Genomic DNA, 19175 nt, shown 5'->3' on the forward strand with positions numbered 1-19175 from the left:
TCCAAACACCCCCCTGCTCGCGCAAGCGCGAGGGGCGGCGCTGTCGCGCCGCATGAATATTATTCAACATTTTGAAATATCATCGCCCCCCCTATCAAAATACCCTGGCGCCGCCCCTGCTTATATCCTGCATGTTACAGGAGCGGGGCACAGTGTCTTCGACCCTATATCTTCATGGCAGGAATCGCCATGGTAGGTTAAATCCACAGCCACGATTAGCCATTTGGTTCAAACCTTTAAAGCTCTTTTAAACTAATAATTAGTCGAGGGACATAACTAAGGCTACTCACAATAGCCGGGTAATCGATCTTGGTTGTGCGTGATTAAGCTTGTATACCCCATTGAGGTCAATGGTCATCGACTTTATACTGCCTACAGTGAGTGCAGCTGTACTACACGCTGCACGCTGTAGTCCATAACAGGACCAACGCAATATAAAATGGTCAAATTTTGAGTTCAAAGCGCACGGCCAATTTTCAAAGCGCATTCTAGCGACTATCATATCTGTTCAACACGTATTTCCAAGTTTATGAGACCTTAATCTGGTTTCTTGAGAAAAAAATCATGACGGGAGATATTCATCATTTTCTAACCCGGTATCAGAAGATTTTCGTCTGATATCAAAATCGTGCATAGCAATTCACGTGTATCGATCCCGTGTATTCATTTTAGTGTCCTTCTGCACCAAATAATTATTAGCCAGGCGGTGTCGGTGTGCGGGGGTGGGGGTGGGGCAGGGTTAGCGGTGACCTGCTGAGTCCAGGGGTCCAAATTGGCAAATAGGGGTGGGGGTGGTGGTGAAATGCTCACCTCTCGCTTGTCGGTCATGTTAGATTTGTTATTGTGCATTGTAAGAAATAATGGGAATAAACACGTGAATATAAAAGAAGATTGTTTTTCTAGTACCCCATGTAACAATATTTTAATATGTTGATCTCACCAATGTCTTGAATAAAGATAACATTATTCTTTAAACTTGATTTTTGAAGACAGACTTGGGAGATACGAACACCATGAACAGCGCCACCGATTTCAGCCGGCTTTTTTTTACTTTTGGTTTTCTTTATCTTTGGAATCAGCGGCCAACATCTTAAACAGTGTCATTTCTTTTTTTATCGCTAGTAAAATAGGGATCCAAAGAAGTTCGAACTGCATGGGTGAAAAATAAGATACTTTTTGCACTTCATTCAACAGGAGGCGATAAACGGTATCAGGACGACTCGACCTCCGGACTACTCGACCACGGACTACTCGACCACGGACAACTCGACCTCCCTGACAAGTCGACCTCCCTGACAAGTCGACCTCCAGAATCGCCGTGCACTTGGTGCATTCATGAAAAGTGATAAATGCATGCACGAAGTTGTTGTTGTTATTTATCATTATTACTTTGTTGAGTAGCTAACATAATTAGTAGGCCTACATTTAAATGTTTTGTGTGAAATAATATCGTAATATGAATTAATATTCCATATAACAAGACATGATTATCAAGATCATAAGAACTCTGCATAGAGAGATACGGTATGGCAATATTTTTGTATTGACCACTTGATAAGGTGATTAACGCATTGTCACTTACCTACAATAGCAGAATGGTATTATATAAAATCAATGAATGTCAGGTATTTGTTATCAATGAACATGATCAATGGAATCTATAATTTAATAAAGAGTCAGATAAAAAGGAAACTAGTAGTTTTCGTGGAGAGTAAATATCATTAGAAAATTCAGATACAGAATCATGATCAGACCGCGTATTTCTACAGAAAAGTCATGAAATTATGTGAATGTTCTTGTTCTTGTGTACGAATTAAATACAGCTCTTACCACCATGCGGAGCATTTATTAAAACACAATTAATTAAAACTTCTTTATATTGGAATGGATGGATAAATTGTCTTAGGACTATACAAATTTTGACATGAAATAAAAATGATTTCAGTACCAAGAAATAATATTTTAGCAATGTACCAGTATTTTCCATTGGGTTTGATTTAAGCTTCGCTATTAATATTGACTTGCTTATATTATTTATTTATTTATTTATTTATTTATTTATTTATTATAATTTATGCTCTGAAATTGAGCATAACATTTACGGCGCGGCGCGCGGGTCTATAAAATACAGAAGTTCATTAATACATTAGTATTATGTACGTGTTTATTGTCATCATGTATGAGACTTGTGTTAATTTCAATTCGCCTCATCACATGTTTAACATAGGTAAGCATGTGCTTAACATATGTACCTTGGTGGGCAACGGAGTATGTGGGGACTTGAGTTAATTTCACAGGCTTCAACACGTTTAACAGCACGTTGGTGGGCAACGGAGCACTGCACTTGTGTTAATTTTGACACGTTTAACATAATGCACGTTGGTGGGCAATGGAACCCATGCATGCACGCATAGTCTGGGGTACGTTGGTGGGCAACGGAGTATAAGACTTAATTTCTATCGCTTCAACATCAGGCACGTTGGTGGGCAACGTAACCCATGCATAGCATGGCGCGTTGGCATGGGGGGGGGAGGGGACGGAGTACGAGATTTGTGTTTTATTTGACATCGCTTCAATACGTTTAAGATATGAACGGGGATTGTTGATGTTTTATGTTATTACGCTGTTCTACTAAAAATTAATGCACACATTTGGCAGAATGTAGGCCTATTAGGAAAAACGTTTAGTATTTTGATATTTCGTGTTTGTTTTGTTTGTTTATTTCACTATCTACTGAAATAGCATTTTGCGGCGCGACGGCCCTATAAACTTGATATAGAACATTTGAAAAAAGTTGAAAAGGCCTACTTTTAATATTTGATAAATTTGAAAATTTCACAAAAGTTGAAAAAGTTGAATTTCGGATTGAAAAAGACTTCCAATGATTGAAAAAGTGTATAAAGTTGAAAAACTCCCGAATTTTGGCCCCCACTGGTTATGCCACTTCTTTCGGGGAAAATGTTAACAAAATGGGGGCCTTTTGTGGGCAGATGCTAAAACATTCGGTTCCTTTAAGATCCTAAAAAGTTGCGGTCTTTCAGTGGCAGATTCTTAAAAATGGGACCCGTTTCGAGGGAAAATCTAAAAATGAGTTCTTTTGAGGGCAGAATCTAAAACTTAGGTCTTTTGGTTGCATATGTTGAAACATGTTGAAACTTTCAGTTTTTAATGAAATAAAGATATGATATAGGCTACATCATGCCTGCAGGATAAACACGTGAACCCAAAGAGAGAAGAACGAATTCGATGGTGTTGCATGCATTATCCACAACAGTGCGTTAGGTGCTCCGCTGGTACTCCTTTGCTAGAAGGGAAATCCCTGATTGGGGAACTTCTGAAAAATATCATTTGAACGAATGTGACAAAGCATGCCTGTAACAACTTATTTGAATTTGCAAATGGGTGAAACAATTCATTATCAGTTAAGTGTCGATACCTGTGTGCGACATACATGAATAAAGTACTGAAGTAGGGCCTAAACACATGTCTTCCAAATCTAGGTACATTAAACACCCAGATTTGGAAGTTATAGGTTAGGCCTATAGGAAGTGGTCATTTTGTTATAAAAATAGATATGACAAGACAGATTCTTTATAAATTTATTTCAGTTTATTACACAAATTTTACTGATGTATTATAGGGAACACTTGTTTAGCCTGACCCTTTTAAGATTTATCCCATAGGATTAGGATATATCTATCATTAAACTTACTATCAATCAAGTTTATCTACGTTGTTGGCATTTATAGTTATACGTCCGATGATGTTGAACCATCCTTTTAACCAAAAGACTCACTTCCCTTTATTTCTATTTGAATACTTAACGGTAACCATTCCCCTGGGGAGTTGGAAAATGAGGTTCTATCCAAATGAAGTCCCAATCGAAGTCATTTAAACAATGTCAGACAAGGGATACAAATTAATGTTTACCACCTTATTTTGCAACAGATTGATAATGATTTTTTTTTAAATTTCCATGATAATCTATTGACATTTTCATGAACATAATAAAAAGTTTTGGCCAGTGATAAGGGCGGGTGACGGGACATTTTCAATCACCTTTCATTACTCTCATCATGGAAATACAAGAATTTTGAATAGCCTAACTATAATAATATTGAAGAGTTTGTTTCCAAAACTGATTATATCGAATGGCTAGTGTAAAATGTGGTTAATTAATTCCTGTACAGCAGTTGACAAGTTCGAACAACAGATATAAAATAGGGGAATGTTGTATCTATCTATCTATCTGGGTATGCGTATATAAAGGCTCCGTCAGTTTCGATCCAAATGTCGCCAAATTCATACGGGAGATCGATGAATATACGGGAACGTGTTTAAACTTTATTTGGTTGAAAACGGTCAAGAATTGGCTGCAAAAACAGTGAAAATATGGGTAAAAACGGGTTTTTTGTTATGAAAATCGGTTGTCGGCCTACGCGTCACTGCAGCTGGCCGGCATCGCGTCGGCGCCTCGTGCGTAACGCGCACTACGCCAATGGGCGCGTAAACGGCGCAGAGCCACGCGACTGCGAGCCAGACACCAGTGGACATGATAATACGGAAAGAAGGAAAAATAAAGGACAAAAAGGTACATATGGACGGGTCACGGGATTATGGTAACGGGTAAACATAGTGAACACGTCCGCAGACATAGACACGCTATGAGAGGACGTAATAAATACGGGAAAAAGATGTGTGTTGTATAAACAACATGAAGCGGTACTATAAAGAAAAATTAAATTAAAATGAGGACAAAAAAGGTATGAGTAGGCCTAATAGGCCAACGGGTTAAAGTAACTAAATGAAACGGGAACGAAACAAAGAGGGAAAGAAACTAATCAGGAAATGTAAGAAAAAAAGCTAAAATAATGAGAACAGAATCAAATAAATAAATAAATAATATGGAAACGGAAAATCACAAGCTAAGCAGAAGAAACTAAAAAAGAAAATGTAAGAAGAGACAGATTTAGATAAATAAAATGTACCTTTTCAATGATTCTACCTGTTCAGTAATTCTTCCTGTTATAGTGATCGCTCCCATTTACTCATCTAGCGGGGACCCGCGCGAAGCGCGGGTATCCCGCTAGTATTTATAACAATGATTTGAGTAGGAAAGCCGGGAAGGAAAGCCGTCTATTTCTTTTTACAATCATCCAAAGCAGATGATATGGCATAGTAAAATGCAACGTGCTAAATCAATTAGAGAATTCAGTAGGCTGATTAAACTTAAGAAAATTTAAAATTATACAAGAAAAAGTAACAGAAAGCAGCTGTTCAAAGTTGATTTAACCTTTTTTTTTGGAAACAAAATGTCAAGTTCAACTGTCTTCCCTACATAGTCCGGATACGTCGCAAGCACAAGACACGGGTAAACGGCCCGTAATAGACTTGTAATTCCCCAGGCGGTTATATAGTGATGAGAACATACCAGGTTATGCAGTCACGCATCCGAGGGGTCCGGGGACTCAAGCAATCGATCTTACGTCCGGGTCCGTTCTGTCACCTCTGCGTGCTCGGTTGCAGTGCCGTTGATTCAACCCCTGTCTCACCCGGCGCCTTCGGCAGCACTGAAATACCCGCGGTGCCGCCGTGGGTGCCGAATGTACCCCAAAAATCCCGGAGCAAAAATAGTAATATCTCCAAGCTGCTGCTCGCGTTTGTTTCGCTGTGCGCTTGGAGAAATTAGTTAATTATGTTATCATAACTTTATTAAGTACAGAAGGAATTTAACATAATGATAAATACATACTGTAATCAATGTAACTGAAACGTAGATTTCTACATTTACAACTATTATAATCATAAATATCAAGGCCTAAATTTCAGAAATGTAAATTAATTATTGCCCTGTTTCCCTGTTTTGCATTTTTTATGATATGCCTATCATGCGCTATCGTGTCTGTGAGTTTTTAAAATTAATATTAATTTGCTTATTGTGCTCTGATCTGAAGCTGGAAATAATCTGAAATCCAAACTATTCTTGTTATAACTTTTCTTCAACTTGGTATCGATGATTAGAATCTGATTATATTTATAGATTCCATTGATAAATAATAGCACACTAGTTAATGTTTAATACCAAAGAATTCAATATCCTAACCATTCGGCTATTGTTCCTAGTATTATACAATGTGACATTGCGCTAATCACCTTATCAAGTTGACAATACCAAAATATTTCCAAGATATCCCATCCCTTTCCTACGCAGAGCTATTTCAAGCTATTATCTTTTATAATAATTTTATTATTTTAACCTATCGTCAATATAATTCCTCACGCAATGTTGAAATATACCAAATGTTAGATAAACAAGTAAGTAAATAATAATAAAATTAATTAATTAATTGCTAATTAAATAAATGAAATAAATAAATAAATTGCAATAATAGGCCCTAAATTAAACAAACATATCTGGATACGTCGCAAGCACAAAGACACGGCACAAGACACGGGCAAACGGCCCGTAATAGACTCGTAATTCCCCAGGCTGTTATAGTGATGAGAACATACCAGTTTATGCAGACACGCAGCCGAGGGGCCCGGGGACTCAAGTAATCGATCGTACGTCCGGGTACGTTCTGTCAGCGTACTCGGTTGCAGTGCCGTTGATTCAACCCCTGTCTCACCCGGCGCTTTCGGCAGCACTGAAATACCCGCGGTGCAAAACGTGGGTGCCGAATGTACCCCAAAAATCCCGGAGCAAAAATAGTATAATATCTCCAAGCTGCTGCTCGCGTTTGTTTCGCTGTGTGCGCATTTGTCTTGGAGAAATTAGTTAATTATTTTTAACATAACTTTAAGTATAGAAGGAATTTAACATAATAATAAATACATACTGTAATCAATGTATCTGAAACGTAGATTTCTACATTTACAACTATTATAATCATAAATATCAAGGCCTAAATTTCAGAAATATAAATTAATTATTGTCCTGTTTCCCTCTGTTTTTGACTTTTTTATGATATGCCTATCATGCTTGTGAGTTTTTTTAATTAATATTAATTTGCTTATTGTGCTCTGAAGCTGGAAATAATCTGAAATCCAAACTATTCTTCATACTGTTATAACTTTTCAACTTGGTATCGATGATTAGAATCTGATTATACTTAAAGATTCCATTGATAAATAATAGCACACTAGGCCTAGTCAATGATTAATACCAAAGAATTCAATATCCTAGCCATTCGGCTATTGTTCTATTGTACAATGTGACATTGCGCTAATCACCTTATCAAGTTGACAATACCAAAATATTTCCAAGATATCCCATCCCTTTCCTACGCAGAGCTATTTCAAGCTATTATCTTTTATAATAATTTATTATTATAACCTATCGTCAATATACCATAAATAATTCCTCACGCAATGTTGAAATATACTAAATGTTAGATAAACAACTAAGTAAATAATAATAAAAATAATTAATTGCTAATTAACTAAATGAAATAAATAAAATTGCAATAATAAATAAACAAACATAATAATAATAAAACATGACATAATAAATACATAATGCATTAAATACATAAGGGTAACAGCAAGAAAGAGAAAAATAAGCAAAGAAACTAATAAAGTTCTTCATTGTGACTTCTTAACCATTCTAATTATAGTCCCGGCTAATATCACTGTAGTAAAATAATTAACAATAAAACCACAATAATAGTGACATGTATTGAAGTACATTCCATGATCATAATAATAATATTCACTTGATATGCGCAAACAGAACATCAGCCCCATTAGCCAAAAAACAAACAAACAAGACTTCACACATAGGAATAAATAAATAAATAAATAAATAAATAAATAAATAAATAAATAAATAAATAAATAAATAAATAAATAAATAAATAAATAAATAAATAAATCAATCAATCAATCAATCAGATAACATACCAGTTTATAATAACCCGGGAGAGATAAGAAAGAAACAACTTCAAAAATTGAGTGTTTTCACATGTTTTTGTAGGCCCATATACGACTACGTTGGAATTTTGTACCGGGATATATTGTAATAAAAGTCTGGATATAGGCCTAATACTAGTATCACTAAAATAATTGACAATAAAACCATAGGAAATAAACCCATAGTAGGTCTAATCATCACATCATAAATATTAATGACATGGAGCAAGCAAATCTTTAAACATGATGTAATTTAAAATGAAATGCACGATCAGCAAGTCATCCATCGGCGATGAATGCATCAAGTGCACGGTGAATATAAAGCTCGAGTTCTCGGGAAGGTCGACTTGTCCGTGGTCGAGCTGTCACGGAGGTCGAGTTGTCAGAAGTCGAGTAGTCCGGAGGTCGAGTCGTCTGACATTCCGATAAACTGTATTGTATTTCAATAGGACATTTATTTAGTGGTGTGCGTCCATGAGCAAAGGGGCGCTTTTTTTTGTACCACAGGCTGTCCCATAGAGCTACGGACATCAGGCGGACATGAGCAATCCAAAATTGTCAATCATTTTAACATCTCGTAACTACAATTTTCCGCTAGTGATGTATCATTTCAACGGCACCAAGTCAAACCAAGCATATTTTGTGTAATTCCAGGTAACATTTTCAATAACCGTGATGATTAACACGGGAATGCGTGCAATCTTCAAGATCATGAAGAATGAAAATTGCATGTCTTCCCGTGTCAGGAAAAATACTACTGTCTGTTCAATTGGAAACAGGACACCTCGCCCACACGCAACTTCGCCTACACGGCATCTCGCCTACGTGCCATCTCGCCCCCTATGCAATGCAATGCATTGCAATGGCGGTTGTGGATGTATCATGACGATCGATGTGACCGGAGGGGTCGTGTGTTCCTTTGTTGGTAGCAGACTATACGATCAAGGATTCGTTCCAATGAATGCACGGGAATATTCAACAAATTTGTGTGTGTGTGTGTGTGTTTTATAAATTGAGGCCCCTACCGTCCTGTCCCGGTCCCGGGTCCCGTGTAGATTATGTTCGGTTTTAACACACCGTGCTGATGTGATTATAACAATATTTTTTAAATATTTTAATATGTGTATGCATTTTTTCAACATGCATTTTAATCATTTGATAACTTCGTGTTAAAGTGTGTTATACGTGAATTTTATGAAGATAATTAAAAAAAAATATGGCAGTCTTAATTCTTTTAATACCATTGATTGTTAAAACTTTCAGCCTACTTTTAATAACTTGATAACGTGATAAAGTGTTTAAAATAAATTTTGGCCATTTTCAGCGAGCAGGGCCTGTGCTGTGCGTTTCGCCCCTTTTTACACCGCGGGTATTTGCTGCCGACGATTGCTTGACAAGTCCCCTGCGTGACTGCCAGCCAAACCACGGAATGGCCCGGAAATGGAATATAACTGGATACGTTGCGTGCTGCGGTGACAGTGCCATTGATTTACCCATGTCATACCCGGCGATTTCGCGGAAGTCTTTACTTGCCAGCGTGTTGGAGGACGGGTAGTGTGCGCAACAAAGAAATTGTAATTGCGGGCCGTGTTAAAACATGTTTTGTGCTTGTAAGTCCGTACCATGCACACGAAGACGAAGGAAAGCCATTGAATTATGATACAAAATCATAAGGGTAATGAAAGTTGATTCCAAGTTTCCCATCATCGTCATCACTTTTTTACATTATATTAGATTATATTTTCACGAACAATAATTAATTTAATATGTCCGAAATTTAGGCCTTATAAATGTATTTTTATGTTAAATCCTTATGTATTTTACTTTTACAGATATGTTTTCATGAACAAAAGAATCAATTAGGCCCTATTATATGTGTTATTTTATTTTACAAATTATGTTTACTTCATATAAGTTCATACTTTTTAGTGTTAAATTAATTATGGCCAGTATGGCCTAATAATTTATATAATATGGCCAAAAAAGCGCTTGCGAGTTTTGTGTATTTTTATTTAATTAACCGAATCATTCATTTTACCGGCTCAAACTCACTTAAAATAAAGTTAGATATGTTCAAAACTTTTAAAACTTGCAGTCCTATAAAAGATATTAAATCAGAGAAGATCTTCTTTGACATAGCCTAATGAAACAATTAAGGGAAAAATAAATTTTTCAAAGACAAATGCGCACAACTAGCAAAACAAACGCCAGCAGCATGCAGCTTTGAGATATTTTGTGGGAGGCTGTGCAGTGACTTATGCCCCATTTTGCACCGCGTGTTAACGGCGGATATTCATTAGCTACCATACACGAAAACGCCGGGTGTGATTATGTTCAATCAATGGTACCATGATCCAAGCACGCAAAAATGCCAGAATACACCGATGTACCTTCCTTGACAAGGCCGGGCCCATGCGCGCCGCATGGCATACACACAGCATACACACTGATGTACGATCGATTGCTTGACAAGTCCCGGGTCAAGTATGCTCTCAGTTTGATTAAGACCCCGAGAATTATACGGGCCATGTTTTGTGCTTGCGACGTAGGCCTATCGGAGGCACGCGAAGAAGAAAAAGTTGCAAATGTTTGCAAAACTGGTTAATACTAAATACGATTTCGGTAAAATTTTAATTTTGGGTTATTCTTTGTCAAATATTATTAGTATTAACGTGCTCCCTTATAGGCCTACACATCCAAAGACCCATCATTTTCTTATTGTTCTCACGCAAAAGACTAGCTCCCAAGGAATATTTCCTCCCAAGACCATCAAGTTTTAGAATATGGCCCAGAAAGAACTCTTTTTTTTTTTTCTTTTTCTTTTTTTTTTTTTGGGGTCTTCCTCGAAAGGCCTCATTTGTTAGCAACTGCCCTCGAAAGACCTCTTTTTTGGATCCTACACCTATTTATTGCACCTTATGAGCGCGAAAATGGAAAATGTTACTTTTGCGCGCATAAAACTGAATCTGGAATCTGTGTTTTGTTTTCTTTCTCCTATAATTCTATAATGACTTTGGTTTGTTTATTTGTTCTCTCTACGTCCACTCCCGCATACACACCCCACCTAACACTCCCGCTAACACTCCATACACATCCCTTCATGAACACATCTCGAAGAATCAAGCGCGGAAATTGAAAATGTTACTTTTGCGCGCATAAATCCGAATTTGAATTTTTTGTTTTTGTTTGACGGTTGTGTTTGTTAGAAATCAGTAAAGAAATATGATGTGCATTATGTATAATATACAAGAAGGTATACACATGATAAATAAAAGAAAGATAATAATTATAATAATAGAAACAAGGAAGGAATTATTTTAGACAAGTGTTAATTGTGTGTATGCCCAGCCTCAGGCCCGTACGCAGGGGGGTGGGGGGTGCGACCGCACCTCCCAAATTTGCAAAAGTATACAAAAAGTCCCAAAATTACCGAATTTGCGAGCGTAGCAAGCAAAAAAATCAGGTTTTTTAAGGTTTTTTGGTCAAGAAAGGTCCAAATTTGAGGGAAAAGTCCACTTTTCACAAAATCGCCCCCCCTTTTTGGGAAAAAAGCCCCCTTTTCAAGATCAGCACCCCCCCCAAATCCTGCGTACGGGCCTGCCCAGCCTGATCATGCAAACGACATGGATCCGAGTAATCCGAGCTTCCAAATCTGGGTGTTTGATAAGCCTAGATAGGGAAGACCCATTCGTAGACGGTGCGCACATGAACAGGCAAAATTCGGGGCAAAATAATGATTTATATGAAGTTTAAAATGAAATCATGTATGGTATTTGATAGAGAAGACGCGGTGCGCGTGTTAATAGGATGTAGGAAAAATAACGAGTTATATGAAGTTTAAAACGAATCATACCTGTATATAAAGCCAAACAACCTACATCTTCCAAATCTGGGGAAAATAACGAGTTACGTGAAGTTTCAAATTAAATCACAGCTCGTATATCAATAAACACATTTATTGCACAAAATGTTTCCATTTGTTTGAAATTTTTTCCCAGGGTAGCTCCGATGTCTTACAAACATAATGAATTTGATTGCAATGTATGGACATGTTAAAACATTACAATGCCAAAAAATCAGCATGATCAGGGTTGAAACGTATTATGTAAAACGATCGAAGGCCTACACTATATGGTTTTATCTCTTGGCCCCGGCTCTTGACAGTTCAGTTTCGGCACACTAAATTAATACTAGGAGAAACTTAAGAAATAAGGGGAAGGATTCGATTTTGAACTTGTCACCAAGAAATTTAAGAAAGAAGGACTCCGGGAAGGCCCGAATAGACTTTGATCATTGGTCATCAAAAGGCCCTTCCATCATGAGACATGGAGAATGCCAGATGACTCGCCCCAATTACAACTCGCCCCAACGGACAACTCGCCCCAACGGACAACTCGCCCCGGACAACTCGCCCCAATGATAAGTATACGTAGAGACTTTTTCTCTAGCATACGTAAAAAGAAGGTTTTATCACACTGCTACAGGGATAAAACAATGGTATGTCAACAATTATATGAATATCATATTATTGGCAATATTTTGTTATGATTATTGCTGAAAATTCCGGCCAAATTTGACAACTTAGTACATGATAGTGCACGAACGGAAATTCGCAAAACCATGTCAATCGGCATTCAGAAACATCAGCAGAATAGGCCTACACGCACTCAGTAGTAATTAAATGTTTCATAATACTAAAGTAAAATAGAAAACAGTATACCAATTAATATTCTTGGGTACGCCAAGTCCAAAAGTTGTAAAATTAAGCAAAATTGACGCCAGAATTTTGATCACCCGGACGATCACCGTACAGCGAAACCTGTCGAATTCCACTACCATGACACTGGCCAAACTGTCGTCGATCGCGTCGTTCTTTGCATGTTTTTCACTGTTTTAATAGCGTAATTATTTTCGTTTTATAGTGAATGACATTGTGTGGATGTGGAGGATAAAGCCACGAAGGCTTACCTTATATAATTATGCCTTGCCGAGTTAAATCCACCGTAAAGTGGCCTACTCAAGTACGGGTTTAAGCTTTACCATAGTAATTGTAGAAATAAATTTTCCGAAACATCTACCCTAAGCTTTTCCGTTTTATGTACATACATGTGTTTGTTTCTCTCTCTCTCTCTCTCTTGATAGTTGTCTATTAAATGAAAGGAAATATTCTGATGAAGAATAGAGTGAATCATTGGGGTGTTTTTCTTGCAATATCTGTATTCATGATCTAAAAAGTTATCATGGTGATGATTTTCAGTATTTCTGCCTAATTTAGCATCATCAGACATGACATGAAAATTTTTGTTTTATCGTTCCTCTGTAATAGTATCTTGTTGCTTCGAGATATCTTGACTGCGTTCCCTGAAGATATGTCGTTCCCTCATGATAATATCCCCGAATCAATAATATCATGTTTCCTCGAGATGTTCCCTCAATCATAATTAAGACATTCCTTCAAGATTAAATCCGCCAGCATAAAATCTCATTCCCTCGAGATCGGGCTCGAGATATTATCTCATTTCCTCAAGATATCAAGTCATCCCCGGTGTTTCCTCTATAATCATTTAGAGCCTTTGAGATAGTTCTTTACAGGTTGCCGGTGACCACTCGTACAGTATGGCCCCCTTCAAACCCGCAACCTATCAGTCGCACGCCCTATCGATTGAGATATATTAAACAATAATGATATCTCGAGGAACAAGAATATCTTGAGGGCCCATTTGCATCAAGGGAACAAGATGTCTCGAAGGGATACGATCTTGAGGCCTGGATCTTGAGGAAATGAGAAACCAGAGAAACTGGTGGCAACGTCAAGGCGTTGTGCCTGGGACGTGCGTATAGCACCATGTACATGCTAGGGTAGGTGCAGGTAATATGGGACAGCAGGTAATATGGGACACCTGTTTTCATTTTAACAAAAAGTAGCTTAGAGAAGGTAAACACTTTAAGTTGATTTGTTAAGTGTTTAGAGACATCAATTGTGCTTCTAGAAATGCAGTTTTGGAGTCTGTGTATCAAACTCTTGGAAATCAATGCCCAAAAGAGTGAAATTGCCCAAAAAATTATGTCGTTTTTTGGGCCTGATATAAACTCAATGACGTCACATTTTATGATTGTGTATCCAAAAACTCTGGTACTGAGGGGCATTTGTCATTTTTATGATCTTTAGGTGATGGGTTAAGCTTATCAGCAGGTAAAATTCCACTGACAAGTGGCACTTTCCTTTATAAATGATTATTTTCTCTGATTTTCAACTGAATGGGTGCAGGTAATATGGGACACATAGGAAATTGTGTGCATTGTCAATGCGAAAAGCAAAACTATTTAGAAAATTGAATTTTCTTGTAGTAATTTGCATTTAACATTCAAAATCATGTAACAAAAATGTTTTTAGAACAAAAGAGTGATTTTCTGAACTTTTTGATTTTCACCATAGAGATAACACAGTGTCCCATATTACCTGCACATGCAGGTAATATGGGACACTTGACGATGACGTCATTTTGACGTCATAGCGTCCAAACAAACATAAAAACAAGGTAACATTGCCTGTTTTATTAATCTTAAAGGATAGGTTGTTCATCATAACAATCTCTTGTGGGCATATCTTCTTTAGTTTTTATGCAAATAAGCTAAACGTCCTTAATGGTCCCATATTACCTGCAGGTACCCTAGTATATAAAATCACTGCACTTTTTATTCGTAGCTCAAGATATTCTTTCCCGCAAGATATCGCGGGCAAGATATATACATGTATAAAATAATTAAAGGAATTCCAATTGAATGAATGCAGCTTTCAGCAGATGCACTCGACCCAACCGCGATCGTATATCGCGTATTTCAAATTACAACGTGAACGCATGACCTTGGATACAATGTTAACCAATCACGAGTGCGTTGGCATGGTTGATTTCACTTCCGCGTTACTCACGCACAGTCGCACACACTGACGTACATCGCGCAGTGTACGCAAAAAATCGTCACACTATTGAAAGACTCTGCGACTGCGTTCATTCAATTGGAATTCCCACAGTTTCTCATTTCCTTGATACAATTAGTTAATTGTTCCCTTTGATAAATCTCGAGATAATATCTCATTCCTTCGAGATATATCTCATTTCCTAGATAATTAAGCCCGGTAATTAAGGTGGTATAAATTAAGTCGTTCCCTCAAGATTTAATCCCCCAGGATAAAATCTTATTCCTTCAAGTAAATCTATCCCCTTGCATTCCCTCTATATAATCATTTTGTGCCCTCGAGATATCATGTGTCGTATGGTGGGACCCAAAAATAGTGGGAGCCGGGAGTGGGAGGTGTTACATTTTTCTCTCCACTTTCAGATTTAACTAGTTGGTACAGAGCTATTTGTCCAATTGCATCAAGTTTGGGCTCATTATACAGCTTGATTATTCAAATATGTTTCATAATTAGAAATTATCATTTGTTTAATTAGTGAAAAATATTAAAATGTTAACGAGGATAACCTGGAGGATAGCGGTAGAGGATCTCTATGGGAAATGTTGTCTTTTTAATTTTATCATTGCCAAATTCTGTGCTATACATGCAAATCATATCTCAAATCAAAGCTTGTTCATTCATTATTCATATTCAACTATTTAATAGTTTGATCTATTTCGTGTTTACAAGCTGAGTACTGACTGAGAACCGCAAGTAGTCACAAGATCCACAATTTTCCCCTATTCACTACACACAAATGCCAATATTTTCAGTCACAATATGCGTTTTGGCTTTAAATTGTTGTACCGGTATGAGTATTATACACTCTAAGATAGGAAAAGTATACATTTTTGGAAAGCGTTTTACCCCAGGAATCCAAATATGCAGTTAAAATAGTAGGATACACTCTAAAGAAAATGTTTTCAAAAATGTAATCAACATTTACTGCGTAAAGTTACGTACATTTTCACACCCTGCATCACCACATTGCTCAATCATAACATGTAGTAAAAGTATATATACATTTTATAAAGCTCGTAGTGTTGCCTGCCACAAAATTAGATTCAGTAGCAAATGCAATAAATTACCAATTTTCTAGTAAAATAAATTTTTTTCATGATATCACCCCTAGATATTTTTTCTTAAATGTACACACCCTGTATACCAACATCAATTTTGCATTGTTGGATTCTTTGAAACATATGCTTTCCAAAAATGTATAGTTATGTTGGTGTGAGATGTTTATGGGAACAACCCACAAGTTCGATGAAGCCCTTTAAACGAAGGCCCTTTCGTTAGGGAGGGAGGGGGGGTCAAAGAGTTCGATTATGTTTGCAAGTAGTTAAAACATCGGTCAAAGTTGATCTTTGTTTAAGATTTACCGTAATATATATAATTGTCAAATTTGAGTACCGTATTTTCTGAAGTATGATATCAATATCCCGGATTGACATTCAGCAGTTGCTTTTTATGATTTCAAATAAATATAGAGTGCAGTACTCGCAACCTGCAACTTGTAAGTTTATTTTTTTAAGCAGCTGTACTACACTTTTTTATTTGAAAAATTCTGCAAGTCCTAATTTTTTTATGAAAAAAAATATTTTAAAATAACGAAAAGCCACCATGGAACTATGTAATAATTGCACATTAATATAGCCATATAGGCCTACATTATGTTTTCCCATGCGTGAAAAAAATATTTATATTTTAGCTTATTTGTTTAACGACGAATCATGATGTTTAAACAAATGACGTTGTGTATATCATATTCAAGATAATAACATAATTATTATACGGTACCGATCATATCAAAATGTTTATTCTATATCTTACTTTATTACTTCTTATTATTTTCATATACATTTAATAAATAACAAGTATTAAAAATGTTACATGTTTAAACTTGACAAAAGGTCCCTTTACGATAACGAGAAATGGAGTATGAGTGACATCTCTCGGAGATTAAACATGCCGCCTTGTCCTTTCGGCAAGACAGACTTAATTATCCCACCTTTCCCTTTCGGTATAATAAGAGGATTTAAATATCTAATCCGAATAGTTCGCGAATAATTGTACCAAATTAGCCATTATCCCGGGCCATTATATCGATTATAATGCGCGAATTACATTACCTGTTACGCCTACTATATTAACATGGCCTAACCTTCGTCTACCTTGCTGGCAATTCTAAGGCTAATTTTACGTCAGATTTTATTCATTTTTTAAAATCAAATTTTAAGTCGAAAACCTATAAAATTATTCCTTTTTCATAACTTTCCTTTTAATCGAATACTTTTCCGTGAGCTTCATATTGATAACATAACACCCGACAGGTGTATGTAGGCACGTGGCCGCACGCGGACCTGTCAAGCAATCGATCGCCGGTACCGGCCCGGCGTCGGTCCGCAGTGCTACGCCCGCTGCTGCTACGTATGCGTGCTGGCTTGCTCGGTCACCGTGCCATTGATTGAACCTTATCATACCCGGCGCTTTCGCGTAAGTCATTAAAGCATGGCAGCGCCCTACTTGAAAGGCCTAGTGAAATTTGTTATTATATTTCATAAGAAATTATTAAAAATGAACATAAAATAGTCAGATTCAAACATTTCAATACTCTTTCTTGAATTTTACGACTGCAAAATGAGTAGAATCAGTAGAAATTCTCAATTTTTCATTACTATGGGATTAACCGTATTGCCCCGGCGTATTACTATAAGGGGCTGTGCAATATGAGCACGGGGTCGGGGGTGATGTCTATTATTGATAACATATTATACCATGTCCATGAATACTAGTCTACTATAATCAATCAATCAATCTTTATTTCATTCAAAAATACAACTTACTTACTTTTACTTTTATCCACCACTTTTGCCTTTCATAGCGTCGTGGGAAATGCAGCCTACTCAAAAGGTTTATCATGTTTATGCAGGCACGTGGCTGCGCGCGGGTATAGGCTACCTGCCAAGCAATCGATCGCCGGGACTGGCCGGCAATCCGGTCCGTTAGATCTGCTACGTTTGCGTGCTCAGTCACCGTGCCATTGATTGAACTTTGTCATACCCGGCACGGTCGCGTAAGTCATTTCCAAGTCATACAAGCCTGGCAGCATATACGCGGTGCCGAAAACCAACCGTGTAAGATCCGCCCGTATAACGACCGCCTTAGGCTATGTGTTTTATTATTATTATTCTTCTTCTTCTTATTATTATTATTAAACATCGGTAATGCATGAAGTAAACATAATAACAGGGACCTGGGGCCATCTTTATTCATAAAAACATACCCGCGCCTCACCAATTATTTACGGTTTTACTGTATACCGGTAGGCCTAATAAAAAATAAAATAAAATAAATAAATAAATAAATAAATAAATAAATAAATAAATAAATAATAATATAATGATAACAATATTAGGCGTAGGTCTATTATTTATTTATCATTGTTATAATATTATTATTTTAATTTTATCATGTCATCACTTGCACAACTATAATAATAAAACAAAATCAGAAATAATTGTTCCTGCAGTGCACAGCAACCCATCATCAACATCAAGCTACAAATAATTATCAACGCTATAGACCTAACCGGGCAGGCCCTCACGACATAGCCTCTTGTCCTCTGCATCACGGTATGTACGTAATCAATATCTTCCATTGAGTTATCACTGGGGCGAGTTGTCCGTTGGGGCGAGTTGTCCGTTGGGGCGAGTTGTCCGCGGGGCCAGTTGTCTAGCGTTGGGGCGAGTTGGAATTGGGGCGAGTTGTCTGGTTTCCCATGAGACGACCATCTACATGTATATATACATGTTGCGTAGAGAAACGTAACACTTGCAGCTGTAAATGCGTAGGTCTTTTAGTTTTAGCTTTAGTCTTTCACATATCATTTCAGTACACCCATTATAATCATTTTTTTTCTCTTTCCCGTCCAATTATGCTTGTTTTGTACTCCGTCGGTAATCAAATGGTTCAAACTATAAACGAATACCGTATTAGATTGTTAAACCCGGTTTCCTCCTTCAGGCATAAGGCCAAAGTCTTTCTTTCCTTATGTCCTTAATTTTTCTTTATTCAATCCTGTTCTTTCTTGAGGCCCTAGGCCTAATTCTTTTTTCCCTTTTGATACGTTATTGTATTGTCAATGGTCATGTCATATACATAAATAATTCAAACTTTCTGACTTTGGTTTGAGCTGAGACTAAAATACCTAAACCCTTACTTGCATTTGAATCAAATAAATATATTATATAGGATACATGCTAAATACTTGAAGCCAAAGCAATTAAGTATAACGAGTCAGATC

The 19175-nt window shown here is 37.0% G+C and overlaps 1 protein-coding gene across 2 annotated transcripts in view; it reads left to right on the forward strand.

Annotated features, from left to right (window-relative positions):
• LOC140162483 (uncharacterized) overlaps positions 1–19175 on the forward strand; it is a 52919-nt gene that overhangs the window by 21340 nt on the left and 12404 nt on the right. The window contains exon 1 of one of the 2 annotated variants that reach the window (XM_072185724.1): positions 8370–8565. The exons of the other annotated variant lie outside the window; for it this stretch is intronic. The gene's annotated coding sequence lies outside the window, so the exon portion shown is untranslated. Of the gene's footprint in view, positions 1–8369; positions 8566–19175 lie in introns of those variants that run through there. 2 annotated transcript variants of the gene reach the window in all.

This window comes from Amphiura filiformis, chromosome 10 (genome assembly GCF_039555335.1).
Source record: "Amphiura filiformis chromosome 10, Afil_fr2py, whole genome shotgun sequence".
In the NCBI taxonomy this organism is placed as follows: domain Eukaryota; kingdom Metazoa; phylum Echinodermata; class Ophiuroidea; order Amphilepidida; family Amphiuridae; genus Amphiura; species Amphiura filiformis.